Below are 13,744 nucleotides of genomic sequence, written 5' to 3'. Positions count from 1 at the left end.
ACAGTTAACATTGGCTTCACCTGACTTACATGTATGTGTCATTCTCTCTTGTTGCAATTAGCTTTTTTATCACCCATTTCTTTATCCATAGAACCCCACTACAAATGATAACTAGAAATGGCGCGGCAGAGGCCGACGCGTATCCCCACGCCGCATGTTTGACCCAGGGGCACCCCAGGGTTGGTAATGGGGCCATGCATAGTTGAGATTGACCGTATTGTCATAAGAGAAGTTCAGTATCAATTAGAAGTGAATCGGTGTAGAAATGAAGAAATTATAGAAAAAGGCAATTTTGGGTGGGCGTGGCCTATGTGGGTGGGGCGCCCCAGGGTTGGTATTGGGGCCATACATAGTTGAGATTGACCGTATTGTCATAGGAGAGGTTCAGTATCAATTTGAAGTAAATCGGTGTAGAAATGAAGAAATTATAGTAAAAGGCAATTTTGGGTGGGCGTGGCCTATGTGGGCGGGGCGCCCCAGGGTTGGTAATGGGGCCATGCATTGTTGAGATTGACTGTATTGTCATAAAAGAGGTTCAGTGTCAATTTGAAGATAATCGGTGTAGAAATGAAGAAATTATAGACAAAGGCAATTTTGGGTTGGCATGGCCTATGTGGGTGGGGCGCCCCAGGGTTGGTTATGGGGCCATGCATAGTTGAGATTACCGGTAACCGTATTGTCATAAGAGAAGTTCAGTATCAATTTGAAGTGAATCGGTGTAGAAATGAAGAAATTATAGTAAAAGGCAATTTTGGGTGGGCGTGGCCTATGTGGGCGGGGTGCCCCAGGGTTGGTAATGGGGCCATGCATAGCTGAGATTGACAGTTTTGTCATAAGAGAGGTGCAGTATCAATTTGAAGTGAATCGGTGTAGAAATGAAGAAATTATAGTAAAAGGCAATTTTGGGTGGGCGTGGCCTATGTGGGTGGGGCGTCCCAGGGTTGGTAATGGGGCCATGCATAGTTGAGATTGACCGTATTGTCATAAGAGAGGTTCAGTATCAATTTGAAGACAATTGGTGTAGAAATGAAGAAATTATAGTAAAATAAACTAAACAAATGAGTAAAAATCTCTGACCGGGCCCACCCAACCCCCATTACTTTTGACCCAGGAGTCAGATCAAAATTCCAAATAGTGCAGGGTCAAACATATGATTATAGCTACCATGTGTGTAAGTTTCAAGGTTCTAGGGCTTATAGTGTAGGAGGAGATAGTGGCCAGGACGGACGGAAGACGGAGATAACCACAATATCCCCACTTTTTCTCTGAAAAGCGTGGGGATAACAATATTGAGGAATGCAAAAAACTTTGTTCCTAGATTAAAGGCTTAGGCACACAACATAACCGATGTGTATTAGGACAGTTGTCATGGAGCAATGTAATTGTCTGTCTCTTAGCACAGGTTCATCTTGTCATTAAAAATATCTTTCAGTCAAGTTACAGACTTTTGTTTATAACAAATATTAAAGGCAAATTTAAATTGTCTTGCCTTAAATCACAGCCTGTAGGCGTGGTTTCATACTCATGATTCCCCCTGATTCCATTAAGTAAAGGTCAAGGACTTACTCAGTTTAAAATTTATGTTTTAAGCTAAATTCTATCAATAGCCTAAACAGGGATTTCTTGAAGCAGAATCATGCTTTTTGAAGCAAACATTTTGCAATTTCTCTCTTTTTAGGTCTACACATTTTCTACCTTGCATACTTTTGATGAAAATTTTACCAGAAAGCTAAATCACTCGTATGTTTAATATAATACAAAAAGTGATTTTGGCTAAGTATTTCTCAGAAATGTGTACTATAAAACAATCGAAAAATATACAGAAAGAAAATTTTAGTTAAGACTTCAGTATTTTGATCCCTGCGATTTGAAGCAAGGGGTTATTTGACTCCTGGTTTTCAAAATCTATTTATATCCACGCATCAGGCTTATTGAGACGCTTTCAAGTCTGTTTCCTGGGTAGAACCAGTATCTGACGTCTTTAGAAGTATCTAGAGAACGCTCTCACAATGTGGATGGAAGCCATGCGTTACGTCATGTTGCGCAACAGTCATCAATAGTTTCTTGGTCAGCATGGGAAAACGTGCTCAATATGAGCTTTTGTGACAGCTTTTGTACGGGGTGTGCGTTTGTAGTGTGTCTCCAACGTTTACAAATAATCATGCAATCTTATATAATCTTTTGCACTTTAACGCCCACAAAGTTTGGAAGGGACACATATAATGCCCTCATTGTCCATCTGTCAGTATGCCTGCACTTGTTTTTAGCCGGCTCTGTTACTCAATCAATTTTGATCTTATTGTCACCAAACTTTCTCACAATGTTTGTAAGCATAAACTGGAGGAACATTTCAATAACCGGCCAAATCGCTCAGAACCTTTTGTATAATGGCCTTGAATATCACACAAATGGCTCTTTGATGAATTCCACTATCTGACATATCCCGTCTCGATCTGAGTATCCCCAAAACTTCTGACAATACTTCATCAAAAGAGGTAATGTCGTGTGTAAAACTGGTCTTCCTCCCTTAAAGGTCAAGGTCACGATTTGTAGTACAATGGCAGAATTAATCGCACAACTGCTTGACAATTATTGTGGGAGCTATAAATTTGCCATATTTTGTTTTATATTAAAACAAATAATCTCAAATGCAAACCATTATCACGAATTTTGTCCCGTTTAACATTTATCTCTTCTTCAAAGGTCAAAGCTACTGTTAGAGTTCAGAAGTCGAATTGGGCTTGTAAAATGCTTGATCAGATTGTATTTTTGTCTTCGTTTTGATGTGTTTTATAACGTACAAAATATGTTCATCATGAGGCGACTTGGTGTCGATTTTAGTGGCCCAAAGGTCAATTTCACACTTAAAGGTCAAAGTGAAATAAAAAATTATCAGCTTACTTTGTCACCAATGTTCACTTAACTCAGCATATAAAGCACCACAGAAAAGAGGTGTTACACATTTAAAGTGTTTGCGGAAAGGCATTTGTACATATTTCACACCACACAACACATATGAGGATTCACAGGGGTGAGCGTCCACACAGGTCCAGTGTTTGTGAAAGGTATATGTATACATTTAAATCATGTCTGAGCATTGAGGATTAACACAGGAGAGCGGTCACACGGTCGCAGTGTTTGTGAAAAAGGATTTGGTATTCGCTCAGATCTTAAAAAGCATACGAGGATTCACACGGAAGAGTGGCAACACAGTTGAGGCATTTGTGGAAAGGACTGTGTTATGTGGATTCACAAGGAAGATCGGCCAACAATTGCAGCGTGCATGAAAAAGAATTGGTTTCCAGATCTCAACTCAAAATACATATGAGGTTTCATATCGGTGAGCGGCTGCACAGATGATGCGTTTGGGACAAAAGTTGTTCAACTACATCCTTCCTTGAAGCGCATTAGGTGTAAGAAATAACGAGTGCAGATATGAGAGCTTTGTCTGCAATTATATATTTGTGATGTCTTTGTTATCAAACGCAAATTAAAACGCTTTCATGAATGTTGAACAGAAGATTTGTACAGTTTAAAATCTGTTTAATTACAAAAGACTCGTGTACATGGATTTGCATTATTTTGTTTGCAAAGAATCTGCCATTTATCGATCATGTTTTATTATTATTTGTACAAAACATAAACTTCGCCTGATTGTTGAATGAACCTGCTCTATATATAAAAAAATATAAATATTTAGTTGACTTTTGCATTCTTTAACAAACCTAAAATCAAAATGCTATTCTAATTTCACATAAGGTTCTCCTGAAAAATGGTCGGCCTGGAGTCTATAGTCAATAAAACTTAAAGTGTTAAGTCTAATTTTGTGTGTGTATTAGTCATTGTTTTCAAATCAGGTGCCATCAATTAGATACATTATAATTATTTATACGAGAGGATATTTCTCTACGAGGGGTAGTGTCTTGAGTGGTTTTATCTGTCAATTTTAAAGATGGTTTAATCTTATGTTAGTCACGGTTTAGCGTTTTGAAATTACGGCAATATAGGCAACTTGACATGCGTTACCTTCAAATTGACAACAATTGACCATATCCTTATTTTAAATTCATGATTATGTTATCAGAATTTACTAACTAAATTATTAACTAATACAATTTGTTTACATTAAGTAAACATTTATTAAGGTTCAAATATTTTCAGTTCACACGAGCTATATGTTGTAGATACATCTTAAACTAAGATTCTAGTTGCTTTTAAGTTAAAGCAATTCAAAAAGCCACTATTGATTGATTTAGTACTAGAAAATGTATGCATTTGTGTCTAAATTTTGTATCAGTATAGTGTAACTATGATTTCTTCTTGAAACAAAAATACTAATGCATAATGGTGTGTTTTTATTACAAAGAAGGAATATTATTTATATACTTTCAAAGTTTAATCCTAGTTTTTTCACCATCGTGGTTGTTAGAGCCCGTTCGGAAAAATCATGCTAAAGCGAAAGCAAACATATTATGTCGGGAAAGTTATCCAATTATTAGAGTATAGTATTGTATTTAATGTGTATTACGGTCATATTTTTACCGGAACAATCTTATACATTATGAAATTGAAATGTATTAAGCGACACAATATCAAGTAACCTTTTCATTTTTTAATCTAATCCGCTTTTTCAACGATGCATATAATAAAATATTAATAGTGATTGATATTTGTGGCAATCATTTACCACACTTTGGTCTCGACGTTCGTAAAGCCCAAGTCACATATAAGCACGGATGTATACGACAGTCCCGGATTCCCCAGGATCAAGATCCGTAACGAACCTGTACAATCAATAAAGTTAAACGCTTTTTTTAGCGTTGATGGTCTTACAAAGACCATCACGCCGATGACAACACGGCACCCACACGGACAAACCAGGCAGCAACAAGCAATCAAAACGGGGCCCATACGGACTTTTCCGGACCAACAGGTCAGAGACGCGGATAGTTTCGGATAAACACGGACCAATACGTTATCAACACGGACCATCCCGTACCTACACGTCAACGACACGGATAAACACGGCAGCGTTACGTATCAAGCACGATTTCCCGGTCTGGCAATAACTAATATAAAATCGGCTTGCGTTGTGGTGATACAATCAATACGGCCGTCCTGTTTGCGCAGTGGTTGATGCACGCGCTTCTCGCCTAGCCACCCCAGATTTAATACCAGTTACTGTGAAGTTGCTTTGTGAGCAGGTGGAGATTCCTGATGGTTCTTCGACTTCCCACAACAGCGCAAGACCACAACACTATTGAAATATATATTTAATTTAAAACATAAATAGCTTGAAAATACAGCTAGGATTTAAAAGCCGTCCAATTTTGGTGAGTCAAGTTACTGAATTAGATAGGAGTGCTCGGACCCACAAGGTGTTCTCACACAATGCAGCCTCAGGCATGGAAGGACCTCTTAAACTCCGCATTACAAACAAACACGCACGCACGAACGCACACACGCACAAACACACACACGCGGTGATTTAATCATTCGGCAATTGGATCTTGAAGGTGTAAACTTGTATTTCGCGTAAATAACTACAATAAAACGTATTGTTAAGGTGTGCCTTCTAGTCCCCAAATGGTCGTTGCGAGCACCTTCCGCTACCGATGAAGAACAGCAGAAACAAGAAGAAACAACGTAGAGGTGTAGATCAAGATCGCCATTAGCCTCACAATTACATCTTCAAGCATCAGCGACAACTGACGCTAAAAAGAAAAAAAGTCCCCCGTCCTTTCAGAGAAAAAATAGGTCAACATGGCCTTTTGACAATATTAAAACCCTATGTTGTACAAGAAAATAGTGATATAATACAAATTCACGGCAATTGGGATAGACCTCTGACACTCGGAGCTTAATGTGAAATCCAGGGCTATGTTGAAGACCCGGTGCGAAAGGGCGAGGACTGTTGCACATTAAAAAACGTACATATGCAGAACTATGTGTTCATGGCCTCTCACATAGCGAGAGGTAATGGCGGATCAGCATGTAGTGTGAGTATAAATTTATATTACTTATGTCATTTTCAGTACAACATTTTTTATCCTGTCAATTTGCGCATTTACTGCCAGATAAAGAATTGTCGGAGAAACTAAGTTATATACGGTTAGTTCACATGTGACTTGTGAATTACTTATGTCACATTTCGGAAATAACGAATGACGGCCAAACTGACTTATCGACGTTATACCGGTAATTTTTATCCATGAACAAGAACAGCTTTAAATACAGAATAAAATCACAAAATGGTAATTTCGGGATAAATAAAATCGATGGTTAGAGTCTTGTATCGGTCTCGGCTCATCGGTTACAATGCGTTGCACTATAAACTTTCCTCATTCAACAAACTAACCATTTAATCTATGCCATATAATTACAGCGTTTTTCACTGAAATGTGTTCCGAACTGTCAAGGACGCACACTGACAACCAGTGCATAAATACGGCTGTCTCGGACCCAATACGGCAGCTACACGGACCATCCCGGGTGCTGCCATCTTTCCGGAACTTCATGGATCGGCCCGGCAGTTTTGAACTGCATAAGACTGCCGTTTTGGCCTTTCAGAGCTCCAATGGCATTCCCGGACATAACAGGACCAACATGAAGTGTCATGGAGCTACTTGGTGGCTATACGGATCAGAACAGAACAGAATAATTCATTTTTTAATTAAGCATGTGAAGCTCATCGTCGTTAACATACATATACAATTACATCATGCGTTGAAATACACACAAAACACACATCATTTTAAAGAACAGTTAATCTAAATAAACAGGAAATAAACATATTTCTTGAACATATTTCGTGAGAATGTCATATGGATGAGGTTCATACACAGTGATCACACAATGTTATACGTATAGTTTTACAATTTGAGCAACAATTACATAGCTCTGACCTTATTTTCTTTGTAAAAATATATTATTATTCTACACTACATATATATATATGGCATTCTCAAGAATTCTAAATTAAACATGGCTAGCTTTCTTATTACAGTTTTGTTTGAACTATTGAGTAGTTTAATAAACTGGAACATATTTAGCCGGATTCTATAATATTTTGGAATTAATGCATTCCTTACATCAGTATAATACGGACATTTAAGAACAAAGCGAAATTCATCCTCGATGTCATTTAAGTTGCATAATATACATTTGCGTTGATCTCTTTCAATGTTGTGGCGTCTGCCAATTTCTACAGATAATTTGTGAGACGACAAACGGAATTGAGCAATAATATATTAATGTTCCTTTTTCAACTATATCAAGATACGATAGCCTTTCAACTACTGGTTTTAGTTCCTTATATAGGATCATTGAGCTACACGACGTCACACTGACATTCAAGTTACAATCGTGATACATCGGCTATCTCGGATTCCTCCGTAAGATAGGCCTCGTGGCTAACGGTCGCCATATTGCCTTGTATTACTACTTTACTACCCAAAAGGTTGTCAGTCTATTGTTATGAGGCTGTATACATGCGCGTTGAACTAGCGCCAAACTTTTTACCGAAACTTTGATATTAAGAGCACTATTAACGTTCATTTGTGTTGCATTTTGACCTATTATACAAGTGATTTACTTTTCCATTATTATTTAATCACCCTATCATCCAATTTTAAAGATGAAATTACGGTGTTTACAAAACCAACCAAACCGAAAGTGAAACTGGATGCATTACGTTTCGCGATGTAAACATTAAATATTTGTTCAGTTTGAGGAAGCGAATCGATAATAGACGTTGGAATATGTATGCAATACAGACTATCATTGCCGATTGTAGTACTGGCTAAAAAATACCTTTTATGACAGGTCATGTATAGAACGTTAATCAAATGAAATAGTGACCATAAATCACTACAAATGTCTGGGTTGTTCATTAACCCATTTATGCCCAGTGGACTCACCCATCCTTCTAAATTGGATCAATTTATTTCCAAAAGTAGGGGTGTCTGGTATATTTATTTCTATATTTAGAATATTTCTTACAGAAATTTCTTTAAGCAAACAGCGCAGACCCAGATGAGACGCCGCATTATGCGGCATCTCATCTGGGTCTACGCTGTTTGCAATGTCCTTTTTTTCAGGACGCTAGGCATGAATGGGTTAATATAATTAATGCACGTTTCTGATCTAATTGTCTGTATCTAGTTGTAATTACCATGATATTGATAAAATTAAAACGTTTTTTTTTCTTCATAAATTAACATTACATGTTTTATTTTTATCATTTAGGGAATATATAATTGTATCATTATCATCATTTAATATTCTGAAAATGATCTAAATTATCATGATTACTTTAAAGTAGAATTTTTAAATTTTACCCATTATTTTTAATGAATTTCCACATTTGCTTGATTCAAAATAAAATGTATTAATAAGGGTTTCAGTTGTTAGTTTTAACCCTTTTTTAGTTCGATTAAATTTAAAGTACTAACTACGTACATGTATGTGAAATGCTCTTGAGTTCGTTTCCTGGGCCAAGAACCAGTACTTGGGTGTCTCTTGGAGATTTCTTAAGAATGCTCCCACACTGGGGATCAAACCAGTGACCTCCAGATCATTAGGTGGACACCACATCCATTACACATCAGCGACCTTTAATTAGTAAATTACTTTAGTATTGCAGCATTATATAATGTAATGTTGCTACATATTTTTGGAAAATGATTAATGTGCAGTACTAAATAAATCTAAATGCATACAATTTTAATTGTGTATATTGTGTGATTATTAGTTACAAATTCCCTTTTTACAGGTATACTGGATAATGAAAGACTGATAAGCATAAAATTGACAACTCATCTCCCCAACGATACTTTGTGTGGCTCATTCTCAGAACAAACCCATAGTCAGTGAGAAAACTACAGTGTAAAAAGACCACTTGATTGTGACAATTATGGCTGACCAAGCAAATGTTATCATTTAAAATAAAGAGAACTTCCAGTTCAATATACATTTTATACCAATTATGACATTGGCCAACACAGAAAATAATTATAAGGTTGATTTTCCCAAAATTGACTGTTACAATTGGATACTGTTTTAAGCTTCACTGTACTTTGTCTGAAAATAAAAGTCCTTTATGATGTAATAGAAACATACATATTTAATTTTTAGTTTTACAAGGATATATATATACATACATATATTATAATATCTTTTATCGATGGTCAATCAATTTAAGTTTAACTAATATATACATACACATTTTATACATGTGTATGCTTTGATTTTTTTCTATTGAAGCCAAATTAATATCCCATTAGATAGATAGATAATATCACAGCAGTATTTCTATTTTGTCTGCAAGTACTGCAGAAATCATGGATTATTATTTTACTGAGTCAGCCTTAATCTTTATATTATAATTGTCAAAACAGATTAAGATGTGCATTATACTATTGAGGATGCATCAATATTAAAAAATGGTACATGTATTAATTAATAAAGAATCAATAACAATCAGAAACTGTGCTTTTTTTTCAGTATTGTGTGAAAGGATTTGAAGTAACGATGTGTTTTTGAAATATGATTTATGTGAATTTGAATAAATATATAAAATTTAGTGATTTTCTCAGACAAAAACTGTTAATTACATACTAAAGTATTCAAAATGTATTATTGTAATATTTATTCGAATTTTTTAGTACAAAAAGCACTTTTCCCTGGCATTTGTATTTATAGTAATTGCATATTTTATAATTCTGACAGCATTTATAAACTGCAAGCATGAACACGGTTTCATTTTTTGAGTATTTAAACAAGAGGGCCATGATGGCCCTGTATCACTCCACTGCTGAAAAAAAGGCTGAAACAAATTTCTCTGCATGTGCAAATACTTAAATATAGGCCCTATTTAAGCACATGTACACTTTTGTGACCTTCTGGGCTGGGTCAAATTTAACCCCAGGGGCATAATTTGAGAAAACTTTGTAGAGGACTACTATATCTCACTACATACAAAATGTGGTAGCCCTAGGTCCTAGAGTTAAGGACAAGAATAATTTTAAAGTTTTCACAAAATAAGAAAGATATAAGCGTATATAATGTTCAATTTTGTGACATGCTGGTCAGGATCAAATTTGACCCAAAGGGCATAATTTGAACAAACTTGGTAGAGGACTATAAGATGTTACTGCATACCAAATTTGGTAGCCATAGTCCAAATGGTTTTTGACAAGAAGATTTGTAAAGATTTCACAAAATAGGCGCTTTAAAAGCGTTTATTCAATTTTGTGACCCCCCGGGGCAGGGTCAAAGTTGACCCCAGAGGCATTATTTGAACAAATTTGGTAGAGGTTTATTAGATGTCACTACATACCAAATTTGGTAGCCCTAGGCCCAATGGTTATGGACAACAAGATTTTTAAAGTTTTCACAAAATAGGCCCCATATAAGCGTATGTTCAGTTTTGTGACCCCGGGCAGGGTCAAATTTGACCCAAGGGGCATAATTTGAACAAACTTGGTAGAGAACTATAACATGTCACTACATACCAAATTTGGTAGCCCTATGCCTTATGGTTAAGGACAAGAAGAGTTTTAAAATTTTCACAAAATAGGCACTATATAAGCATATAATTGATTTTGTGGCCCCCGGGGCAGGGTCAAATTTGACCCCTGGGGCATAAAAAATTGAACAAAATAAGTAGAGGACTATACAATGTCACTACATACCAAATTGTGTAGCCCTAGGCCTAATGGTTATGGACAAGATTTTTTTTAAGTTATCACAAAATAGGCATTATATAAGCATATGTTCAATTTTGTGACCCCCGGGTCAGGGTCAAATTTGACCCTAGGATTTAAATTTGAACAAATTTGGTAGAGGACTATTAGATGTCACTATATACCAAATTTGATAGCCCTAGGCCGGATTGTTATTGACAAGAAATTGTTTGAAGTTTTCACAAAATAGGCCTTATATAAGCATATGTTCAATTTTGTGACCCTCGGGGCAGGGTCAAACTTGACCCCAGGGGCATAAGTTGAACAAACTTGGTAGAGGACTATAAGATGCCACTACATACCAAATTTGGTAGCCCTAGGCCCAATGGTTATGGACGAGAAGATATGTAAAGTTTTCACAAAATATACCCTATATAAGCATATGTTCAATTTTGTGACGGGAAATTTTGAAAGTTTTCACAAAATAGGCCTTATTTAAGCAAATTTTCAATTTTGTGACCCCCAGGGCAGAGTCAAATTTGACCCCAGGGGCATAATTTGAACAAATTTGAAAGAGGTACACCCCAGGAACATTCCTAAGAAATTTCATCAGAATTGGACCAGTAGTTTAGGAGAAGATGTTTAAAGGAAAAGTTTATGCATGGATGCACGATGGACACAGGACCTTTGGCCAGTGGAGCTAAAAATCAAATTAAACATTTAGTTTTGATTTAATATCAGTTTTTATATGCAAGTGTCTATTTCACTTATAAATTAAAACAGCATATTATTCATTATTGAAAAGATTATTCCAAGCTTGATGTCATATTTCAACTTTGCATAGTGTAGTTAATTGAACATTGTATTGAACTGTATGGGCAGCTATATTTTTTAATTTATGTATGTTGTATTATACAAAATGCATTAATTCTACCACAAGTAGACCATATAAGGCCTACTGCTACTAAATAGGCACTGGTATGAATTTGACACTGTTTTTGATGCTCATACAAAACTTTAATTATTACTACGCTTTAGTATATTAAATATTTTCGAGTTTTTTTTCAACATTTTTTGCAAAAGAAAAGAGTGTCTTAATGCATTTGAAAATATACTTAAAACAAACTAAAAATGCATTTTAACATACCTTTTTCCTGGTAAAGTGTATTTGGGATGATAAAAAATACACTTGAAGAGTATTAATGCTGGAAAAATACAGAAAAAAATACATTTGTTTCTGTTAGAAGTGTGTCTTGTCTGCATTTTTAAGTGTATTAAATGCACATCAAATGCAGATAAATACAATGCCAATACTGTTACATGTATTGTAATGGACATAAAATGCACTTGTTTTTGTAATTAAATGCTTTAGTGAATTGAAATAACCTTTTATAACGTTTTAACAATTAATAATACCTTTTTATATAAATTTTCTTTTGAAATGTGACACTTAAATGATTTTTGCACCACTAGTAAGAGATATAATTTGTGCTCATAATGCTTTATCATTACACTACATAATATCATTTGTTGTATGAAAATTACCCGTAAAATTCTTGTGAAAGCTCAAGAGATCAATAGCAGCGTGCTATACCCTGCTCCTTTTTACATGACTTGATGGTATTTAGTCCCCAATTCTACATGGCTAAGGGAAAATTAATGTGCAGATTTGACAAATAAGTCTTAACTGGGATCCAATAGGCAGACTTTCATATTACTTGTACTTAATTTAAATCATGATCTGAATTGCTCTTTGGCAAATCTTTGTTGGTCACAGTATTCAACTGAATTTTGTTCACTTTGTAGTGATTATATTTTCTATATTTATCAGACAACATCTTTCTTCAAAAGTTTAACATGATTGCTTGGTTAATTTAGAAACAAGATCAATGCATCATAACATAAAATAAAAAAATGTGTAATAGTAAAAATGGCAGCAAAAAGCACTAGATTACCTGCCTTAAATCTGAGACGATATGTTATGTTGATGTATTGGAATTTCTCATAAATAATGTGCTCCATAGTTGTATAATTGTATAGTCGCATGCATGAGTGGTGTCAATGTCACAATACCAATTAAAGCCTATAATTTGAAGTTTGATGTGATTTTTTTTTAAGATCTGTTATATATAATTATATATACATGTATATATATATATTGTTGAAAAGTTAACATGCAATAAGTTTACTGTAATTAAGTGACAAATAGTTTTACTGATTTGGTTGGATGCATATATGCAGATATATCATGGTTTGTGCAGAGGACAGTAGCAAAAACAAGAGCTGTCTCCGTAGGATGACATACGCCCCCGATAAACGCTTTAATAGAAGTGATGAGCATTTTTCAAAACCTAAAAGCCGACCCTAAGTTCAAGGTCAAAGGGATAAAAATTTGTGTGTGTATGGGAAGGCCTTGTCCATATACACATGCATACCAAATATGAATGTTACATCTGAAGCGACATAGAAGTTATGAGCATTTTTTCGAAACCTAAATGCAAAGTGTGACGGATAGACAGACGGACAGTGCGATCACTATATGCCCTCCTTTGGGGGCATAAAAATGTGTTTCACATTGTTTTAGTAAATTAGTAATGTAGTTAAAAGAACAGAATCATCAATTATAAAGTTATTGATTATAAAGTGTTGCTGGCATATTTGATGCATTCATCTAGCTATAAGAAGGTCCCTGTTTTATCCCCACTGGCACCGAGTGAGGGTTCTCAAAATCTTTAAACAATATGAATAACTACATATAGGGTCGAGAGCCTTGTTGATATGGGGGGCTAAACACCTGAAATCAAAGCGACCCAGGTTAAAGGCCAAGGCCAAATTAATAAACCAGAGGCCGCATGAGCCTGCTATACTCTGAACAAGTATTGTTTCTTCTCAGAAAACTGGCTTAAGTGTCTTACTAAGCTTTAGACTTTGAGTTTCAGTGCAATCAATCTAAAATAAATTGGTCAAATTAAATAATAATTTGTAAAAAATAAACATTCTGCACAAATTCAATTATTTACTTTACCTGTGTGCATGAATCATTTCAGTCTTGATGGTTA

Source organism: Dreissena polymorpha, chromosome 3, assembly GCF_020536995.1.
Source record: "Dreissena polymorpha isolate Duluth1 chromosome 3, UMN_Dpol_1.0, whole genome shotgun sequence".
In the NCBI taxonomy this organism is placed as follows: Eukaryota; Metazoa; Mollusca; class Bivalvia; order Myida; family Dreissenidae; genus Dreissena; species Dreissena polymorpha.
This window is presented reverse-complemented; position numbering follows the sequence as displayed.